General features: G+C 39.3%; 1 pseudogene; it reads left to right on the plus strand.

The window, feature by feature from the left end:
* Positions 1-3,005: 3,005 nt before the first annotated feature.
* Positions 3,006-19,351, plus strand: LOC100724839 (vomeronasal type-2 receptor 116-like; annotated as a pseudogene).
* The last annotated feature ends 2,349 nt before the right edge of the window (positions 19,352-21,700 follow it).

Below are 21,700 nucleotides of genomic sequence, written 5' to 3' on the forward strand. Positions count from 1 at the left end.
AATTCAAAGACATGTTGTAAGTACAAAGATGTTACTGATCAAAAGTACACCAGAATAACTATGGTATGTAAATTCAATTTGTAATAAAAACAAGTTAATGCATACTTCATTTATTACTGTATAGAGGTTCAAATTATCACAAAAATAATTTTGATATTATAAAATTATAAATCATGACATTTCCAGATATAGTAGCCTCAAATGAAAAAGAAGAAACTGAAGAATTTGATGATGATGATGAAGAGGAGGAGGAGAAAGATATGTGGGGAGATTTAGAGGAAAGAATAAAGAAATATCAGTAGGGAATTATATGGCTTTATACTGAGAAATCACAACAATCCTGTCTTAAAGAAAAAAATAACATCTATGCATTAATAGAATATTTCAAAATTAAATTAGCAAGCTGAATTCATCATACAGATAACTATATTCCCTAACAGAAGAGTACATACTCTGGGCAGCTCAGTGGTAGAGGCCCTGTCAGACATGGAGGAGGCCCAGAGTTTATTTTACACTACAGTGAGAAAATGAGAATAAATTTTTTTTTTCATTCACGTAGAGCTTATTAATGAGTGAACATGAACTGGACTGTAGGTCAAGAAGCAACACATCCCAGGTATGATGGTGCACACCCATAATCACAGCACTCTGGGTGGAAGAGGCAAGTTCAAGACCAGCATGGGGAATATAACTACATAGCAAGACTCTGTTTTAAAATTAAAAGCTAATGAAGACACGTGATAATTAAGGAAAATACAGGACATTTTTGTTGTGTTCTTGAAGGAATTTCTGATATCAAGGGATATAAATGTAAAGCTTTTCAAAACTGAGAGACTATTTGTGTTTCTGTTGTAGAAAAGATGAAGTGAATGGGGCTATTTGTAATAAGTACTGTAAGAGATGTCTATTTTTGCATTGCCATTGTTTTTATATTTTTAAACTAAAAAGATGATAAAAATTGTATTGTCTTGCTAGTGTACAAAACTGAGAGTAAATAAGATCCAAAAATTACAATAGATATAGTGAAAGGGAAAGAAACTGCTCAAAGGGAAATCATATTATTTAATCAATTTTGCATGACTACCTCATAATCTAAGTAACTATTTTTGAGGATAACAATATGTAATATAACAACTGTTGTCAAATTCCTATTATCTTGTTTTGAAATCCTGTATCACTATTCTGTTGTTGTCATCATAGTCTGGCTTTTGTTTGCTCACTTTGTAATTTTTCTGTGCCTTGTCTTCTCTTTAAAGCAAAAAAAAACAAAAAACAAAAAAATAAACAAACAAACAAACAAACAAACAAAAAACCCATGATAATACTTACACTATGCTGTTTCCTTCCAGTCTTCCCAACACTTCATGCTTTAGCAGAGGTGGACAGAGATGTCCCTGCCTTTTTAATGATTCTTCCTTCACTGGACTTTGGAATTCCATGTGATTTTCTTGGGTTTTGATGACGATGCCTGCACAGCCATTGGAGGATACAGGAGAGTTCCCCAAGTGGGCAACAGGACAGGATGATGCCCCTAATTATACCTACAGGGGAGAGTGCAGGTCAACAGCAGTACAAACAGGAACAGCACAGGCAACTTCTCAAACTGGGCCTCTATTTCCACACAGGAGGGTGGGTGGTCTGGAAGCAAACTAAGCCTCATTCAGTGCCAGTGTCAGGTGCTACAAGATGGTGAGTGGAGATGGGGCCCATGCAGTCAGTTTCCTTTTCTTTTGAGCTTGTCTTTGGCCCTTTTGATCCTATGTTGAGTGACAATGACCAGTTTCCTTCTGTGTCTTATATGGCCTCCAAGGACACATCTCTGCACTGTGGCATAGTCTCCTTGGGCACAGTTTCACCTGGGTGGGACTGGGCATCACCAAAGATCTGAAAGGTCTTCAGTTTCTCTCAGATGTGAGAGCAGAGATGGACAGGAACAGAGTCTGTGTGACATTTGTGAAAATGACCTCCAATGGTGCTGTTCCATGTCTTTCATACACAGGGAAATGATTTCCTGACCAAGGAAACATCACCCGTAAATATGGTTAGCATTTACTATGATACTGAGAATCTAAATGATGCAAATCATGGTATAGGACAATATCTGGGGACATGAGGAGTCTGGATGACAAACACACTGGCATATGACATGACTGGAAGAAATGTCACACAATCAGAGAAAAACATGGTTTGGGGAAACCTTTGGATCCAAATTGAGTTGGGGGTCACACCCATGTATGCTGTTTATTTAAGTGGACTTCACTAGAGTAGTTTTTCTTGAAAATGATTGAAATTTTAGGAATACTATAATATTTAATCAACCATAGGTTTCATTTTTTTCTACTCCATGGAATTCCTGTTAAATATATTTTATAAAACTAAGATTAAATACATTAGGTAACTTCCCTCTGTTATGTTTTCTGTCTTAAATTTGAGACTCTGTTCATCAAGGGGTAATGCATCTCTTATAGCTGCAGCCTTTTCTGAGGAACACTCAAGTTAAAAATCCTGCTGGACACTAAGTGAATTTGGATGAGAAAAAGAAACTGAATGCAGAATATGCCATTTTCAATTTTTGGAATTTTCCAGAAGGCATTAGTTTAATGTAAGAGTATTTTGCTTGCATACTCTTGATTGTCAAGAATCATCTTTGAGACTATGAAAGTGGGTATTACAGAGATATATATAACCATAAGCCATGGAAAAGCACAATCTTTTTGTGGAATTTCTGTACCCAATTTTGCTTCAGAAAATGACCACAGACAAAAATTTACCAACATGCCTTCCAACATAATTTTCCCATTGAACAACAATCTCATGAATAGCAAACAACTTATTTATCTATATTTTTATAAACTTCGCAGATATTCTGTCATTCTTTAAATATCGCATCTTGTTGAATAACTCAATTTATGCACATAAAGGCATTAACTTTATCACTCTATGAACAATAAGGTAAACACAGAAGTTAGCAATGCATAGCTGTCTTCCCTCGGCATTCCCAGTCCATGTGCAGTGAGAGGTATGGTCCTGGATTTAGGAAATCTCCTCAGGAGGAAAGGGCTGCCTGCTCTTTTGATCACATACCTTGTGCTGAAAATGAGATTGCCAAGGCCTCTGGTAGGAGCATAACCTTAAAACGCATTTACCACCTCCCTTTCACAGCCCCGTGATCCCAGGACATGACAAAATGGTTAAAGAGGTCAAGGATAAAAGGGCTTTTTCTTCAATTAGCAATTTAACTTTTCTCAGCATTAGGCCCTCTTCAAAAGCTCTCTCTGTGTTAAAATACGCTTTGCCTCCTTCCTCTGTTCTTTCCTTTTTCTGTTTTGACATTCTCATCATTCCTATTACTGGAAACTGAGCTCAATGACTTCTACCCCTGCGTTACAGCCCCAGATTATTTTCATTAGTGTGTGTGTGTGGGGTACATGATGCTCACTTCACCGTGGACAGTTGACACACGCATGTGGCACATCTTAATTTTTCTGTGTCCCCGTCCCTTCCTAAATTTGCCATCAATTCTATTATTTTTGCATAATTTTGATATTTTAGTCAATTTCATTTTGTCTCTTACCTGGTTTCTCATTATTTTTATGTATTTTTGATGAACTCTTTTTAGGCCATAATATTTCATGAACTTAATAAGTATTTTTTTTTCTCTTTAAGAACTGCTATGCTTTACATATTTTGATTGTTTTACATTTAAATAGTTGGCTTTTTATTTCTCTTCTTGCCTTCACATTCTTAAACATTTCTGATGTTTTTACAGATGATTAGCCTTGCATGACCTTGAGCATTCTAGAATTGTCTGACCATAAACTAAAACCTCTGAATTTAACATGGCAATGTATTGATTACTAAAATTAGGGGAGAGCTAGATAGGTTACAAAAGTATTTTTTCCTGTCTCCAATTGCTAAGTTTTTTTCCACTTATCTAGTTTATCTTTTGTTACGGGGATGCATGTGTGTATTTACTATATCTTTCTTTGTGAACATTACATATACATGCAATTATATATATGCAAAAATTATTCCTGTCCTTATTCCTGGTTATTATTTTTAAGTTTTGCTGAGTATGTGAAATAGAATCATTTATCTGTCACATTTTTATATTTTATTTATGGCTTACAAGAAAAGTATAATTTCGTGTATCAAGGTTAACCTAATTTCTTGGTTCCTATGTTAGTGTTTGCCAAATCTTTTGTACTTTTAAATCACGTGATCTTGTAGTAGTATTTTATCTTCTCTCTCCACTCCTTAAGGATTTTCTTTCTGCTTTTTTTTTATTGCTAATATAACGTAGTGATGCAAAGTGATCCTGAGCTGCTTTGCATTCTTTCTCTTTTAGTGGAGGAGGTTTTGATGTTTTGCTATCAAATATTGGATATCCATTAATTTGGGGGACCATATTTATAACAAATGGGTGAATTTTCTTACATTTTTAAATTGCTTTGAATTTTAAAAATTAAGATATGAGCAAAATATTTCCTGGTTCCTAAAAGGTCCTGTTTTTCTGTAACTTATTGTTAGCATTTTGTTAGCAATGTGGAACACTTATTACATAGTAAAATTCTAATGCTTCACCATGGTTTGTTGTTCTCTTATAAGACTGTTTAGAGTATTCTGCTTTTATCCTTAAAGGATTAGCTAACAATTTTTCTCAGCAAAATAAATTACATGAGAATTTTTCTTTGTTCATATTCTATAAAAAGGGACTGTGCTTAAAGGGAAGTAAGATGACTAAATGAAAACTGAACTAAGTTTTTGTCATCAGGCCTGTGTTTAACATTACAACAGACTAACTGAATACAATTATGCTGGCTTGCTAGGAATTATGAATAAATAGTGCTGTTACTCAGAGTGGACATAACCTATCTCTTTTAGATACAACAGAATTATTAAATCCATCAAAAGAATTATGCAACATTCCTGAGTAGGATCCACTGTGAAATGATTATCGATTTAACTGAGCACCATGAAGACTTAATTTGAACTTAAGACTGTATTTCATACTTCAGTAGTATGCCTATTTTTCCTTTGCCTTTTCTTTAAATTCTTACAACTAAGTCTACTGTCAGATTATTTTTATGGGAGATATTTATGTTATATCTTTAAAAAAGAAATGAATGTAGGCAAAACTTACTTCAGAGACTCACAGGTTCAGAAGGGATCATGCAGATGTTAAGCATCTGGTTCCCAGAGGGTGATCTGGGCAGAACTGTCTTGAACTTGAAACCCCTGCAGACAGTGGGTCCATCCTAGAAGCAGCCTGCACAGTAACAGCACTGAACATGATTAATCACCTTGCTGCTCATTACCTCCCTCAATTCTTGAATTTCTTGTAATTGAAACTTGGTTTATACTATTTGTTATATTTAGAACCAAATTATCCCCCTCCAATTCCTCAAGTTTTATCAGGCGGTGCTTTTGGAAGATGAATGGATTGTGTGGGCACCAAACTCAGCTTCACTGAGTTCAGTAGCTAACTATCCTGCTTAGAAGGAGGGCCTTGTTAGACATGGATCATTTAGTTGAGAGATGGAAGGATGTATTGTACTCTCAGGCTCCACCTTAATCTCTCTGCTTTTTGGCTGTGATGGGTTCATAATTTTTTCTCTGCCATATCCATTTGCCCTGTAGCCAGCCAACCATGGCATGAAATCATGAGCTGAAATAAACTTCCCATCCTTAAGGTTGTGAATTGAGTATTTATACCAGTGATAGGAAAGTTACTAAGATGTCATTCTCAGCATTGAGATTGATTTTGTTACTAGTATCTGCCTGACTTTTAGCTAATTGTAATTTAAGTTGAGCATCACTAAAAATTTGTAAACTATATTTTGCATTATTGCTTGCAGCATTGGAAGATCTTTAACACACACCATTTTTAATGATGTCATAATGCAGTGGGTACCACTTTACATGTAACCTGTAAAAATGTTCCAATTTTTAAAAATAAAAAAAAATCCTCTAAAATCTGAAAACATTTCAGATCCCAGCATCTTGGCTAAGGATAACACAATCTGTAAAATATCTAATGTTTATAACTAAAGCACTATTTTATAGTATTCCAGAACTTTACACAAAATAAAACTCATCTGTGATACTTGCTCAGAATTAAAGATAGTTTCTATCATGCTCGATCACATTCCTATGCAAACTCATTAAGAAAGCAATAACTTCTATGTGGACTTTAAACTGTGTGTCTTCTTAGAATTTTTAGATAAATCACTGTTTTTTTCTGCAGAACCTGGTAAGAAACCAATATCTTACCAAGCTACACTCTCTGGAGAAGTGAAGCCCCTTGTCTAGATCTTTTCCTAACCTCTCCTTCAACCCCATTTACTGACACATGCAAACTTGGCGGTATTGAAACACATGTTCCCTTAGTTGGCTAAACAAGAATTGCACACCTCCCATCACCCACTGCTGATGCCTAGAACAAGGCTTGTGCAGGAGCCTGTGAAAGTCCAGAGCTGAGATATGAGCTAACACCACAGGCCATGGGACTCAAAAAGAATTATATTTTCTTGGTAGTAATGGTACCAGCCTTTCACACATCAAGGCTTCCAATTACTAATTGGAAGCCTTTGTGCCTGGTACAATATTTCTCTATTTTTCTTTACAGTCAATGCCTGCAAAGTTCCTTTTTCTTAGCACTTTGCCATGATCACCCCCCCCACCTTCCTGATTAATACCAATAAGAGCCATGAGTTTTTGGACTCATAGCCTTTTGTTCCAAAGAGAACATTGGTCATCCCAGAGCTTCTCAAGTGCAAAACTTTCTCTTTTTGTCTTTATTTTGCATCTATGTGCCATGCTGCTAGGTGGGAGACTTTAAACTTCTGTTGCATTACTGTAACTTTTAAAAACTAGGTGATAAGATCATTGCTTTTACATAGACAATCAGGCCTCATGATGGGTTAAAAATGAAGTAGTTGACTCAATCCAAAATTTTCTTTTTAAACTATTTAGCAAGACCTAATGCATATGAGGCTCTATTCTGGGGGTTAGGCCTGTTTATTTGATGTGTAACTGAACTTAATTTGTAAAATATACATCAGTAGCTGATGCCTGCTGGGACACAGAGAAGGTGACAGCACACCAAACTTCACCATTATGCATGGCTTTTCATTCTCATGACTGTGATCATGACTAGAAGCTTAGACTCAAGTGCAGCATTTTGATGCAAAAGCCATCACCATCTTTTTCTAACCTTGCCTCAGGCCACAAACAATTCTTAATTTAAGCAAAGAAATGTAATTGTGCCCCTAGTCTCCTCTCCCCAGTAGGCAAATGTTGGGAGCCGTGGCACTGTCAAGTCATCAGACGCGGTGATTGCGAGGCCTGTGGGAAAGTACAAAAGCCTGAGCTAGATTACCCCTCTCATCGAGCCCGCCTGTGTGGCACCTGTTTCTTATCACCCCACTAAGTTCCCGCCTCACAGGGTAGTCTGCCTAGCTATTAATCCTATATATAGCCAGTGCCTCCACCCCCGAGAGAGAGAGAAGCACAAAAGGAGCCACGGGGAGCGGACCGGTAGAGGCTTCGGGAGAGACTGAAGCACGGAAGGAGCCGCGGGGAGCGGACCGGTAGAGGCTTCGGGGCAGACTGAAGCACGGAAGGAGCCGCGGAGAGCGGACTGGTAGAGGCTTCGGGGCAGACTGTATAAGGAGAGAATAAAGAAAAGCCTGACCACCGCCAGACCTTGTCGTGTGTCTTTCCTGCCGGCCGGGAGCGACATCGACATTTGGTGGCCCGCACGGGGATTGATCAACCCCGAGACGCGGCGGTGGACTGCATTCTCCTACACAGTGCTGCAGCTGCAGGACAGGTGAGTAGAGGATAAGCCTGGGCCCTGGGTGGCGCGCACCTACAGGGTTTGTAGACTCCTCTCAACCTCACGCGTAAGTGGCGGGTTTCTTGGGCCTCACGCGGTGAGTATGAAACATAACACCAGAACTTAAGGTAATAAAAGAGTGTAAAACATAAACATAGAAGTAAAAATAACAGAAGATATATTAAAAATGGGGAACATGCCAAGTAAAGATACACAGCCTTGGTGTTGGTCCTTCGGAGACTCCTAAAGTCCAAGGACCTCAAGGTGGGGCATAAGACTTTAGAAAATTTCCTTGCAGAGATTGACAGCTTTGCTCCCTGGTTTCTGCCTACAGGGCATGTAAACCTGCCCTCCTGGGAAAAGTTGGGCAGAGACCTTTCCCTAGCAGAACGGGAGGGTAGAGCTTCAGTCTCTGCTCGTCCATTGTGGGAAATGATACACGCGTGCCTAAAGAGTGAGGGTAGTTACGGGGGGAGCTCTCAAGAACTTGTAGAAGTACGCGAGGTGTTTGAACAGGCACAGTGAGGAAGCTCCCGAGAAGGGTCCGTCAAGGAGGGCAGAGATACAAAAGAGGAAGCCGAGGCGCGGTTTGTGTCTTTCCGCAGGAATTGGGACGAGAACCAATGTGGGTCCCAGAGAGGTTGACGCGACAAGTCCCTCGACTGAAGATCAGGCCTGTTCCACCAGAGGCCAACCGCAGACCCAACAACAAGATGAGCCCTAAAAGAACTGCAGGACAATCCCTTTTTGGGGGCCTGGAACGGCTTGCTCCCCTATGTGCTACCCTTGTATACGCATGGCTCGCTCGCATGGCCTACGACCGCGTTTAAAAGTGACAGGCTTCCCACATTCTCCTCCCTAGACAACAACATGTAGCAGGGTGGGTGAGTCAATGACGGGTAAGAGCGTGCCTCCCCAGCACGACTCAACATAAGCCAGGCCCTACCCCGTTCCGCTCGAAAGCCGCTGGATTGTTAGATAAATTTCTCTCCGAGGGGATTCGTGGAGAGAAATGAGTGCATGCCTATGTGCAACCAGGTTCCGTCCGGTTCATTCCTGGCCCTAGAAAAAAGGACGAGGGCCTCAGGGCCTTGGTGGACCCTGGGACGGCCGACCAGGGTCTACGCTAAGGGCCTACGGTGGGCCTCAGTTCGGGGCATAGGCCTCTGCACTCTATCCAGGACGGGCTGCGATGCGCGTAGCCATCATTTAAAATAAAATAGGGGGAGATGTTGGGAGCCGTGGCACTGTCAAGTCATCAGACGCGGTGATTGCGAGGCCTGTGGGAAAGTACAAAAGCCTGAGCTAGATTACCCCTCTCATCGAGCCCGCCTGTGTGGCACCTGTTTCTTATCACCCCACTAAGTTCCCGCCTCACAGGGTAGTCTGCCTAGCTATTAATCCTATATATAGCCAGTGCCTCCACCCCCGAGAGAGAGAAGCACAAAAGGAGCCGCGGGGAGCGGACCGGTAGAGGCTTCGGGAGAGACTGAAGCACGGAAGGAGCCGCGGGGAGCGGACCGGTAGAGGCTTCGGGGCAGACTGAAGCACGGAAGGAGCCGCGGAGAGCGGACCAGTAGAGGCTTCGGGGCAGACTGTATAAGGAGAGAATAAAGAAAAGCCTGACCACCGCCAGACCTTGTCGTGTGTCTTTCCTGCCGGCCAGGAGCGACATCGACAGGCAAACAAATTGCTAAGGCAGAAGAAAAACAGTTCTAAAGATAATTGCTCTATGAAAAAACAGAGCCCAGCTGGACTTTGAAGTCATTCCTAATTTGTGTCCTATTTCTGATTGCCTTACCTTGTTCACTAGTGAACTGCAAGGAGTATTGCCTAAATAATAATGTCAGTGAAAAAGTAAACTTTCCAAGTCATGTATTGCATAATTGTTTGATGCTGAGATTTCTCACATGTGCTATTTTGAATGATCTCATGATATAATGAGGAAAATTATACACCCGAGGAAAAAAACTCAGACAGATTAAGGGTATGACAGGGTCAGAAGGGGGAAGAACAGTTTAATTTTAGTGTCTTAACTGCCATCCTGTGTTGCCCAGGGCAGAATGGTGACACTCACTGTGCATTATCCACACAGAGCTGGGAGACCGCAAGAGGGAGTGACCAGGAGGAAAGAGTCACCAAGGTTGGCTTTGATATTCTAGGCCATCTCAGCTCCCAGGTGGCTGGCCCTGCAGTAATGTGCCACAATGCACAGATCTATTTAATTTTTGAATGAACTTAAGGGATCATTAAAGTTCAGATTTTACCTGTGCAGTTGTTCTGAAATTTAAATACAACATGGGATCAACGGTACAGTCAAACATGATGATTGTATTACAGATCCTCAGCATATATCTTCATCACAGTCTGGAATTTCTCATTTAAAATTGTAAAGTAGCAGCAGCTCACAATAAAATAATTTTCTGACATCTCTGTAAGATGCCAAATTTGATTTACAATCACCCTAAGGACCAAAGCAGTAAATTGAGATCATGTTTCTGTGTACAAGGAGCATCTTGTGAAAAATAATTGGCACCTCACACTGTACTTGCAAGGCTCATTTAAAGTAACAGGTAAGGTCAAAAACAGGGACACTCCCCAAAACACCTGCACACTCACTTCCTAAAGCTTCAAGCTTATTAAGTTTCTGTGTGCAGACTCACTAGAAAGAAACCTCACCACTATGACATGAATCCTTACCATGTAGCACCACACATTATTGAGTATGCATGGGACACTTTGTGCAGCTCTGAGAAGACTGTACTTGCTTTTTAGATTTACTTGGTCTTCTACATTTAAAGATCCATGTTTATTTTCTGCCTTACTGCTGCTGAGAAAATCAGCACCTCATCAAAAAATGAAGTGAGCCTCAGGATGGGCTCACTGAAGTGAAGCCGGCACCCTTTGGAAAGTGACTCTGCGTGGCAGAGGCTATGTGAGAGTGCTGTAAGGGGCGTGATACAAATGTAAACTACGCTTTCCACAGCCAGACCTTAGCATCAAATAAACTGCTGAGGTGGTAATATTTTATGTGCCTCTTATTATAATTTCTGCTGTGGTAAAGTGAATTACACCATCTGGCAGATGTTATGAATGTACGACTCCATACTTAAGCAGTTCTCTGTCTGTGTACTCCCCAGTTACACTGCCTACATAGGAATGGAGCTCAATTGCAAATTTGACTTTAAAATAACAGACAGACTGTGGTGAAGCTCTCCATCACTTCTTTGTAGGGTTGGGAAGTGAGAGTGACTTAGATGATGGCCTTTACTTTGGATTTTCATGTAGCAAGCAGACATTTAGTATCTTGTGGACTGCTTCACAGCTTTCCTTAAACTTGAGGGTTTCTTTAAAAATAATCATTGGTGAAAACATGACAATTTGTGCCCTATAAGACAGTCTCCTTTTCTACGCTATTTCCAAGAGAGCATTTATTGGGAAAAATGGAGGGATATAATTGTATGTGCTTGTAAGAAAGCAAACAGTACTTTTGGCACTTCTTGAGTGATGTACCAGTTTATTTCACTTGCTGTAAAATGGCCACATCTAAAGTTTCAATATCAGTGATTGAGAAATTTAAGAAAATAAATATTCACTGTAATCTTATAAATGAGATATTCAATGGAAAGAATTCCACATTTCCTTAAATTTGTACAGTTGATTTGAATGTGACAAAATTTAGAAAGAATGTATTATTTCATAACAAAAATAGCCCAGTGGTCCTCTTACTAAGATCATCTTGTTCCAACACAGTGAGTTCTTGGAGACTCTGCCCAGATATGACCACTGGAATGGTAGGCCTTTGTTAGCTGAAAAACTCTGGACCTACACTGGGCTTTCAGTATTTCTGTCTTTTTAGTATCAGTATGTTCATTCCAATGTATATAATGGTAGAGCTGAAGTCAGGGACCTCAGGTGAGGACATCTGGGCAAATGACCATGGTGAAAGTTCTCTAGTTCCTCTGTGCTCCAAGTGCTCAGGGAACCTGGTATAAATGTACCAGATGTCTGGGAGTGTGGTCTATTTTATTTCTTCTTTATGATATTCTGTTCTAACTGCAAGACAAATAGCACTGGTGCTGAGCTGGCTTTTCTCTGCTGTTGAAAAATGATTCAGGTGCTAGAAAAGTCCTGTCTAAGTAAGATCTTAAAAAAGTAAAGGCATACTGTGGAAATTTGAGTCTTTCCAGCTATTTTCTAAAAAGCTTTCCATGAATGAGATGATTAAAAAGACGGGAGGAACCAGTATCTCCTTTTATTGCATCTAGTCATTACTACTTTTTGATTCTAGTAGTATAGTTTTATCAGCACACTTCTTGATATTGCTTCCAATTTTCTTTTCATTTTAGGTTACTTTTAGTTCTTTTTTTTTTTTTTTTTAATTTAAGAGGAAAAAGAGAAAAACACAAAACAAACCAAAGCAGTGTAAGGGTACACGTAATACAGAACTACAAAACAAAACAAAACAAAACAAAACAAAAACAAAGCAAACAAACAAACAAACAAAAAAAAACATAACAGTAAGAAATCACCTGTTAGTATATTACATATTATCATCTTGAAAATAGTTCCTCAAATCACAGCATCAAAGAATACAAGGTGGACATTCAAACAGGTAGACTGCAAACAGCTGTGTTCAATGATCCACAAACATTGATACAGTCAGCTATTTAACACCCCTAAACACACTTGCTGTTATATCCGTTAGAGCTCTTTTTTTTTTTCTTCCCCTCTCTTTTTTACAACAAAATTCACACACTTTGGATTTCATTACTCCTTAGTGCTTATTACTTTTGGGGAGGGGGGGGGGAGAATACAGTCAAATATGGCAAAACAAAGCTGTCAGTCAATACCAAGGATAGACATAGCACATGGTGTAGAACACAGTACAAGTTTATCAACTATGGTTATCAACGTTGTCCCTTGTTTCCTTAAAAAGAATTGTCTATCTCATTAGATATTATAAAGTTGGACAAAACAGTAGAGAACAAGACCAATACAACTTAGGCATTGTAAACATTACAGGACTTCCAAAGAAGACAATAGTCAAACCAGAATGGGTATCTTAGTGAATCTTATTGTCTTCAAAGTAGTTGCCTATGTCTTCAAACTTGATACTACCATATAGAATGGAACAGAGTCTAATCAGTCAAAACAAGATCGTGGGAGTACTACAGGACTTCAAAACAAGTTAATAGGAAATCAAAAAGAGTTATTATTTATATATCCTAATTATTTGAATTTTTTCTTTAATTAAGACAAACATAAATGACTAATTTTTTTAAAACAATAAGGGGGAGATTGAGATAAAACAGGACATAACAATATAACAATAGAGGTCACAGCATGACTGTTTCAACAACCTAGTACTTCGCCACCATATAACCTGACTTAATAGTAGTTACCATAGTGTCTTTTTCCTTGAAATATTTGGATAAAACTTCATATACTCTAGCTTCAAATATTTTTCAAATCAAGAAGCCCAGAATAAAGCCTTTCTAATTAATGAGTGAAAACTTTATAAGGCTCCAAGGCCACCTAATGGGGAATCATGATTACCACATATTTTTATATATTTGAATCATTACTTACATTAGGGAAACTATTCGGTATTCACACATGCGAGATTGATTTATTTCACTTATGAGTATGGTCTCAAGCTGCGCCCATTTATTGATAAATATCTCAATGTGATCCTTCTTTATAGCTGAATAATACTCCATTGTATAGAAATACCACAACTTTTTTATCCATTCCTCAGTTGATGGACACTTGGGTTGTTTCCATGATCTGGCGATTACAAATTGTGCTGCTATAAACATAGGTGCACATATATCACTGTGGTGTGATGCTTTCAGTTCTTCTGGGAATATGCCTAGAAGTGGAATAGCTGGAATAAATGGGACTTCCAGTCCCAACTTTTTGAGAAATCTCCAGACAGATCTCCACAAAGGCTGTACCAGTCTACACTCCCACCAGCAGTGCAGGAGAGTTCCCTTTTCCCCACAGCCTCTCCAGCATTTGTTGTCGGTTTTCTTGATCCTGGCCATTCTTTCAGGAGTGAGATGGTATCTCAGTGTGGTTTTAATTTGCATTTCTCTAATGACCAATGATGATGAGCATTTTTTCATGTATTTATTTGCCATTTGCATTTCTTCATCTGAGAATTGGGTATTCATCTCAGATGCCCATTTTTGGATTGGATCTTTGAATTTTGGAGGTCTGAGTTTCTTTAATTCTTTATATGTTTTAGACAAGAGGCCCTTGTCTGAGAGAGAGTTCACTAAAATCTTTTCCCAGTTTGTGGGTTTTCTTTTCACTATGCTGCAGATTTCTTTTGACATGCAGAAACTTTTTAATAAGAAGTGGTCCCAGTTATTGATTCTGGGAAGTATTTCCCGTGCAGTTTGAGTCCTGTTCATGAATTCTTTACCTACTCCTATGTCTCCAAGGTTTCTACCTAATTTGTCTTCCAATAGATTTAGTGTTTCTGTTTTAATATTCAGATCTTTGACCCATTTAGATTTTAATTTAGTACATGGTGATAGACATGGGTCTAGCTTTAGTTTTCGGCAAATGGAGAGCCAGTTTTTCCAGCACCATTTATTAAAGAGACTGTCGTTCTTCCAGTGAACCTGCTTGGCTCCTTTATCAAAGATAAGGTGGTTGAGTGTGTTCGTAGTTGTGGTTGTATCTTCTAATCTATTCCACTGATCTTCGGCTCTGTTTTGATTCCAATACCATGTTGATTTTACTACTGTTGCTTTGTAGTATAACTTCAAGTCAGGGATTGTGATGCCTCCTGCTTTGTCTTTGCTGCTTAGAATTGCCTTTGCGATTCTGGGTCTCTTCTGGTTCCAGATGAAATTTAGGAGTGATTTCTCTAGATCTATAAGGTATGTTGATGGAATTTCTATTGGGATTGCATTGAATCTGTATAACAGTTTTGGGAGAATGGCCATTTTCACAATGTTTGTTCTTCCTATCCATGAGCAAGGGATGTCTTTCCATTTTCTGAGATCATCTTCAATTTCCTTTTTCAGTGTATTATAATTTTCACTGTATAAGTCTTTCACTTCTTTCGTAAGAGTAATTCCTAAATATTTCATTTTTTTGCTTGCTAATGTGAATAGTCCAGTTTCTCTTATTTCCCTCTCTGTAATTTTGTTGTTTGTGTATAGGAATGCTATTGATTTCTGAGTATTGATTTTGTATCCAGCCACATTACTGAATTTATTTATTGTATCTAAGAGTATTTCAATGGAGTTTAGGGGGTCTTCTATGTAGAGTATCATGTCATCTGCAAACAATGATAATTTAACTTCTTCTTTTCCTATCTTTACCCCTTTTATTTCTCTTTCTTGCCTAATTGCTCTGGCTAGTACTTCCAGTACTATATTAAATAGGAGTGGTGATAAAGGACATCCTTGTCTTGTGCCCGATTTTAAAGTAAAGGCTTTCAATTTTTGGCCATTTAGTATGATGCTGGCTGTTGGTTTGTCATATATGGCCTTTATTATATTGAGGTAAAGACCATTTATTCCAATTTTCTGTAAAGTTCTTATCATGAATAAGTGTTGGACCTTATCGAAGGCTTTTTCTGCATCTATAGAAATGATCATGTGATTCTTATTTTTGGCTTTATTGATATGGTGGATTACATTTATTGATTTGCGTATGTTGAACCATCCTTGCATTCCTGGGATGAATCCCACTTGGTCATGGTGTATAATCTTCTTGATGATTTGCTGGATCCTATTTGCCAATATTTTATTGAGGATTTTTGCATCTGTGTTCATTAGGGAGATCGGTCTATAGTTCTCTTTTATAGTTGGGTCTTTCTCAGGTTTTGGTACTAGAGTAATGTTTGCTTCCAGGAATGACTTAGGAAGGATTGCTTCCCTTTCAATTTCATTGAATAGTTTGAGGAGTGTCGGCATTAGGTCTTCTTTATATTTCTTGTAGAATTCTGCAGTGAATCCATCTGGGCCTGGGCTTTTCTTGGTGGGTAAGGCCTTAATTACATTTTCAAGTTCATTAGCAGAGATTGGGTTATTCAACAGTTTTATATCCTCTTGATCTAGCTTTGGTACTTCATATGCTTCTAAGAATCTGTCTATTTCTTCTGTGTTATCAAACTTTTGAGAGTAGAGGTTTTCGAAATAGGTGTTGATGATCTTCTGTATTTCTATTGGGTCTGTAGTGATTTCTCCTTTTTCATTTCTTATTGCATGAATTTGAGCTTTTTCTTCCCTTTTTTTAATAAGGTTGGCTAGGGGCTTATCAATTTTATTTATTCTTTCAAAGAACCAACTCTTTGATTCGTTGATTCTTTGGATTGTTTTCTTAGTCTCTATTGCATTGATTTCTGCTCTGATTTTTATAATTTCCTCTCTTCTTTTGGCTTTGGGCTTGACTTGCTCTTCTTTTTCTAGCTGTTTGAGGTGTAGCATCAAGTTATTTATTTGTATTCGTTCTGTTTTCCTGATGTGGGAACTCAGTGCAATAAATTTTCCTCTCAGAACGGCTTTCATTGCATCCCACAGATTCCCGTAAGTTGTATCTGCATTTTCATTTTCTTTTAGGTATTGTTTAATTTCTTCTTTAATTTCTTCTGTGACCCACTGATTACTCAAGAGTGTGTTATTTAGTTTCCATGTGTTTGTGGAATTTTTGCAGTATCTTTTGTCATTAATTTCTAATTTCAGAGCGCTATGATCTGATAATATGCAAGGGATGATTTCAACTTTTTTGCATTTGCTTAAATATGTTCTGTGAGCTAATATATGGTCTATTTTAGAAAATGATCCATGTACTGCTGAGAAGAATGTGTATTCTGATGTTGTTGGGTGGAACATTCTGTAAATACTTTTAGTTCTTTTGATCCTGTGTTTAGAGACAATGCCCAGCTTCCTTCTGTCATGTAGCTGAAAAGGACACATGGTCTACTTGACAATTCACTTCAGGTGGACCTGGGCATGACTGCTCATTACAGCAGATCATAAAAGTCTTCAATCTCTCTCATATATAAAAGCAGAGATGGACAGGAATGGCACTTGTATCAAATTTCTAAAAATTATCTCAAATCCTTTTGTACTGTATGTTTCAAATATCCAGCATCAAAATAGCCTGATCAAGGAACCAACATCAGTAAATGTGGTTATTATTTACTATGACAGTGATGGCCTAAATGAAATCAACACTGACATCTAGCAATATTTAGTAAGTTGGAGAGTCTGGGTGACAATTTCCCTATGGTATGGTGACATAATTGGGAGAAATTTCATCCTTGACTTCATAGTACTTTCATTTTTTCAAAACATCATGAGACTTCTATTTTCAAAAATTTTGTCCAGACAGCTAATCCTTCCAAACACCCAGAAGATACTTACCTCAGTATGCACTGGCTCCAGAATTTCCATTGCTCTTTCTCAGATTCTTTTTTTTTCTTTTATTTTGAAAGTAGTAAAAATACAACAGAGCAAGACAGAAAAAACTAATCGAGACAATGCAGTGAAATTGGTACAGAAGTTCACAGCAGGATACTGATATGGTAGTAATAGGTACTAAGGTATATCTCCTTATCTTCACAATAGATGTCCAGTCAAGTAGGTATAGCGAAATCAAACCAAAAACAGAACGTAATAAAATCAATTGAGAGTACTGAATAGAGCAAAAGAAACATAATGAAACAAAACAGTGAAAACAAACCTTTGCCTTCAAACAGAAGACAGAAGGAAATCCCCCATATTTGCTATATTGCATATGGTCATCCTCCCAAGAGATGCTGGCACATCTATCCCAGGTAGCTATGGGAGTGTGCTTGATTCTCAGCTCGAGCACCAGTAAGCTCACAGGAGCCACTAGTTCTCCTCCTGGCCCACGCTGGGGCACTTACCAAGAGGGCAGAAGAATAAGCTGCCTAAGTCCCATCATGGCCGGATCTCCTCAGATTCTGATTGCACACATACAGAGGGCATTTTGATATTGTATGTAAAATGTCAAGCACTAAATATTTCTGGTTCATGAAATACAATTCTCAATATTGTATAGTGTATAGAAGGAATTAAGCTGTCTGTAATTCAAAATATTGCTTATCAACTCATGTGTTGAAAATAATCTTGTCCACTTAGACACAAATTTACAACTACACAACAAAAATAATTTTCTCTATATTAGGAGCAGTAGGAAACTATCTGTATTGCATAAATGGTATTTGTATTCCCCTAAACAACTTATATTTTTGTGGCTCAAATCTGAAAACCACTTCTATCAGACATTTCACTGAAGATTTTGGCCAATGTAGTATACTCCAGAAAATAAAAAGAGCAAACATGTATTTGAAGGAAACAAATATAATTCACATAATTTCCTCAGAGCATTGGTGTAGAAGAATCCAGTAAATGGATAAATTAATAATTAAATTTGGTGGTGATGTAATACTAGTTCAATGTAAAAAAAGAAGCTATATTTATAATAAACATTTTAAAAGTGTAAGTGTAAGAAGCAATGGAAAGGCGAAGATAGGGCAGGACATACAGCAACAAAAGTGGGTTCAACAAGTCCAAAGAGATGCTGGGGTGGGCCTGTGAATAAGAGAAAAATAGCAAAAGAAATAAAAATTTGAATTTGTCACTAGACAAGGAGCATTGTGTGAAATGTCCAGATAATCAATATGCCAACATTCAGCAAAACAATTCTTTGCAAAGTGTGGATTTTTTAACTTATAAAGGCCCCTTGGGGAAGAACCTGTTTGGTAGAGCTTCACAACTCCCATAGCTACTCTTGGGCTCCTTGTGAAGCACCGAGACACTCCCATTGTCAAGGCCAACAACCAGGCTCTCAGCTACACCCTGCTCTTCTCCCTCACCTTCTGCTTCCTCTGCTCCTTGCTCTTCATTGGCCGTCCCAGCACAGCCAGCTGCATCCTCCAGCAGACCACATTCCCAGTTGTCTTCACTGTGGTTGTTTCCACTGTCTTGGCCAAAACCATTACTGTGGTGCTGGCTTTAAGGTCACTGCTCCAGGCCAAAGGGTGAGGTGGCTGCTGATATCAGGGCCACCAATTATATCATCCCCATCTGCTCCCTGATCCAACTCATTCTTTGTCATATCTGGATGGGGACAAATCCACCCTACATTGACACAGATGCACATGCTGAGCATGGCCACATCATCATCATGTGCAACAAGGGCTCCCTCACTGCCTTCTACTGTGTCCTGGGATACTTGGGCTCCCTGGCCCTGCTCAGCTTTTCTGTGGCTTTTCTGGCCAGGAACCTGCCTGAAACCTTCAATGAGGCCAAGTTCCTGATGTTCAGCATGCTGGTGTTCTGCCGTGTGTGGGTCACTTTCCTCCCCGTGTACCACAGCAGCAAGGGGAAGGTGATGGTTGCCATGGAGGTCTTCTCCATCTTGGCCTCCAGTGCAGGGCTGCTGGGCTGCATTTTTGTCCCTAAGTGCTTCATTATTTTGTTCAGATCAGCAAGAAACTTTTTGTGTGAGTTATGAGATTTAAAAAAATTCTAGGGGCTGGGGATTTAGCTCAGTGGCATAAGCACCTGCTTTGCAAGCAGGCAGTCATGAATTCAATCCCCAGTACTGATAAAAAGATAAAAAAAATTCTGGGAGCCTTAACCTTACTTAGGTTTAAACATGTTTCTGAAAATACATAGCAAGGCTATACTATTTTTTACCATTTTTATTAGGATATACTTTAAGATTTATTTCAGCCAATATTGACTCTAACTTCTGTCTGTAATGGCACTGTTACCACAGTTTGTAGCTATCATCGTTTTCAATGGAAATTTACACTGGATATTTTTTTGTTTCCTCCCAATTAAGCCACAACTTATCCTACTATTTCTGCTTAATTGTGATTGTATTCTTCAGTTTTACGTTGTCTTTCCCTTAGATTATGAATCATTTTTTATAAATTCTTTAATATACTAAATCTGTGCTTGTGCACCACTTATTTCTCAATCCTCTAATATATTTTATTAACTTTATTTCATTTTGAAGCACCATACTTTGAATATTCTGACTATAGCACTTTTGGCACGTGGTTTTATATTTTTCTTTTGAGATTTCACTACTGTAATATGGCTGAGGCTTTTTTAAGACAGTATTTTCTCCCACTGAGTCTTTAGAAGTCTAAAATTGGCCATTATGTATAATCATAAATATTGCTCATTTTAAGAGAGGTAGTATTTCAGTTATGGGTTAATTTAGTGTTATGGCTTGTGTCTAGATGTTCCTCAAAGCCACCTGCAGTCAGAAATACATCTTTTCAGGAGGGCGGGACCTCCAGTGTGTGATGCTGGGACTAAGGGTACCTATTGCTGTATCAGTCCACTGGTTGGTTTAGCAGTGTTCTAATTCCAGTCACCTCATTAGACTATAAAAGGGCAGAAAGAAGCTGCTAAGGTCCTTTCCTTGTTCTCTTCTGCAAGTGCAGAATAAGTGCAAAAATTTCTCCACTGATGTTTTGAAGTCTTCACAAATGAATTTAATCACACAAAATAATTGTTGATTATTTTGACTGAATCAGTAATTCATCATCACATAGTAAAATAATTGCATAGTATACATGTACTTTGGATAAAAACTTCTAATATCAATCACTCAGTAGTGGGCCTTTTATGTCACCAGTGAGGTCCACACAAAGTACAGCCCGACTCCTTTTCCCAGGCTGTCACAGTGTGGCCCCCAGCATAGTCCTTACCCCATCCTGGGAGCAAGGCCTTGTGCGTATGAGAGCTCACCATGCCTGAGCACAAACCTGCTCCCATGTAGGGCACCACGCTTCTGAACCACTACTCAGGGCATCCTCCTAGACCCCAGGATCAGTGCCTTTCTCAGCACATTTCCTGAAAAAGGGGGAGGTACCAGCAAAGGAAAAGAAGGCCAGCAGGGTGAGGAAGTGCTCAGGCTGTGGGTGCTGCTCCATGCACACACCATGCCCCACTCCCCTCCACTGCGGACAGCAATAACAGACGGCAACCAAAGCCTGGAGTATACCTGACCAAGTTCTGAAAGCATCTGCATCTGCCATTCCACAAGGCCAGTGTCCAAACTAGAGGTTTGTGTGGGGACCTTGCAGGGTGACTCACCAGCAGACCAGAAATAGCTTTCTGTTCTCATTGCCCAAACACTTGTGATGGGGCATTTTGTGCAGTTCCAAACTGGCACATCCCACAGCTCTGCTCCCAAGGGGATCCTGCCAGTGAGAACTGGTCTCTTTTATGACATTAGCCCTTGGCCTGCTAGGTTAGCACCCACCTCTCCTGTCCACCGCTCTTCTGAGCTCTATCACATGGACAGCAAAAGCCTGCAGCTGGCCCTGTTTACCAGCTGATGCATTGGCTTCTGGGGGATGAAAGCTTAAAAATTCCCTGAAGAACTTCTCTTCTGAGGTATTTTGAGGTGAAACTTGAGAGTATGGATCTCAACCCATGCTGGCTCCAGGAAATGATGCAGAATGAGGCGTAGAGGACATGGTGGCAGCCTGACAGAGAGGACACATTTCCAACTGTCCTGCTGCTTTTCCAATCCTGAGATATTCACAAAGACACCAAAACACAGATGTGCTTTAGGGATCCAGAATGGTGATTATTTTAGTGAGGATGGGATGTAGCTGAGAGAGCAGGTATAAGATGGGGAGCCCCACTCTACCCTTGCACAGGCATAGGCTCCTACAGCCCATGTGCTCCCCTTGGGCAGCCCTGGTTCTGACAGTCACCAGCTGGGTGCCCTCATGCCAGTCTCTTAACCTCTTTGTGTCACATTTCCCCATCCCCAAAATGCTGGTAGTAAGAGATGTCAGTGAGCCTGCTACAGAGTAGATTTTCAATAAATAGC

The sequence above is a fragment of the Cavia porcellus genome, unplaced genomic scaffold (genome assembly GCF_034190915.1).
Source record: "Cavia porcellus strain 051 isolate PalLab524CR breed Dunkin Hartley unplaced genomic scaffold, mCavPor4.1 scaffold_17, whole genome shotgun sequence".
Taxonomy (NCBI): Eukaryota; Metazoa; Chordata; class Mammalia; order Rodentia; family Caviidae; genus Cavia; species Cavia porcellus.